Here is a 1,991-nt window from a genome sequence, read left to right as displayed (position 1 = left end):
GTTCCCATTTCTCAAAGATACGATCCGGCGCGACCACGTAAATCCCGTGTGTAGGCATGAAAATAACTACCACGTAAATCCCGTTTGATACTTCGATGGGATGCATCAGTCCAAGGATTTTGCCATAGTTTCTGAATCATATAAGGTATAGTGCTTCTGACATGTGATGGGAAGCTAAAATATTGCAGACTTAAAGCTCACCAAAAACATCTATTTTAATATTATCTATCTGTGTGTATTTATCTTGAATTAAGAAATTAGAAATAGCAATATATTCCCTCCAATCATAAATAAGTGTTATTTTAAGTCACATGTAGTTAACCGTTCTAAACTTTGGTTACAAATTACTTTATATGTATTGAGTTTGGATGTTTGAAAATGATATGAATATATTTGTCTCGAATAGTAATTTTATAATAGTATATTTTTACTATGTTTAATAAATATATTGCAACAAAAAATAATAATCAAAGTTATGTTCTGGGGATCATGTCATTATCCAAAACATCACTTATTTGTGACTGGAGAGAGTATAAAATTATAGTGATTCACACCTAGGATAAGGCAATCAAGATTAACAAAAAATTGCCTAGATGCCAATGCTTGAGTAGCTAAGAACCAGTGCTGCAGGTAAAATTTAGAAAAGACAGAGTAGCTTGCAGATAACTTAATTTCTGACAGATTGTATCCATCTGCATATAAGTGCATGAAAATGAGAAGCACAGTCAGGAAACAAGTTCTAGCGCCTAAATTACATTCCAAGATAGCAACAATAAGCCACTTCATCGAGATAACAAACTGTAGTAAGTGAGAGTTCCTGTAATGAACCTTGAATCATCAGGTGGATGATATGGCTCACGGGAGAAGGGCCTTGCAACAGATGTGGGGAGAAGCAGAGATAGAGTCGGCGCAGATGGAAGATACTTTGCTATTCCTGCCTAACTGTGATGACAATTGCCATCTTTCTACTTTTTGAAGAGAAACTGAACTTGAAGAAACACCTTGAATATGCATCACCAGGACAACAAGTGAACAAAATAATATGAGAAATTTTATGGTACCTCAACTAATATATAGAATTCTGAAAAGGCCAGAAATATGTTCAAGGGCTATGAGAGTAGCTTTAGGCTTTAGCAGCCCAAAATACCAGAAGACCAAAGCTGATAAGAGATTCGTCTTCAGCTAGTGGCTTGATTAACCTGACAGTTTAGCTGGTAGTGCACATAAGTCATAACTCATATTCTGAGTCATCAAAAAATGATGTTCAATTCTTATAAGTACCCTTCCATGAGTAAATCTTCTCAATCATGAAAAAATACATAGTCCTCACTGTTGTTTCTAAACAAGAGGGCATCATTTGAATCACTTGCATCAGGGGAAGCTGAAATGTAGCCATTTGAAGAGATGGCAAATTAAGATTATAATATAAGCTGGAAAATCTTCCAAAACTGTGTGTCGTCAATACAAAGATATTTAGATACTGACAAGGCCAAAAACAGCAGTTATATGGGTCGAGTACTGTTTCAGTTTTCCGGTGCCCATTGATCAGAAAATAGGACTGCCAAACGTTCGTTATGCGCGATTCCAGTGAATGGACTGAATAATCGATGTACACCATGGGGATGCAAAATCGCACAATAACTCTAAAGGATTATTTGGATGGGCTGAATCTCCGGCCCGTAAATATGATGGGTCAAGAGTTTAGTTCAATATTTCAGCCCATCTAACCCACAAAATTCTTATGTAATTACATCTTCTGTTACAACGAAAAGAATAAATAAAGTTTTTTAATGAAAAAAAAATAGGTGGATGGGTAGGGAATTCGGCCCACCTAAACAGGGCCATGCCCTTTTATCTGGAATTTTCTAGATGATTTGATAGGCAATACAGAGCATTCGGTATTGATCGAAAAATCTCACCAAGGAAGACGAAGGCGACAGGGCACATGGGATTGGGGTCGACCAGCACTCCAGCAGCTGGGCGCGGACACG

Source organism: Phragmites australis, chromosome 7, assembly GCF_958298935.1.
Source record: "Phragmites australis chromosome 7, lpPhrAust1.1, whole genome shotgun sequence".
Lineage (NCBI taxonomy): Eukaryota > Viridiplantae > Streptophyta > Magnoliopsida > Poales > Poaceae > Phragmites > Phragmites australis.
Note: the sequence above shows the minus strand (reverse complement) of the source record.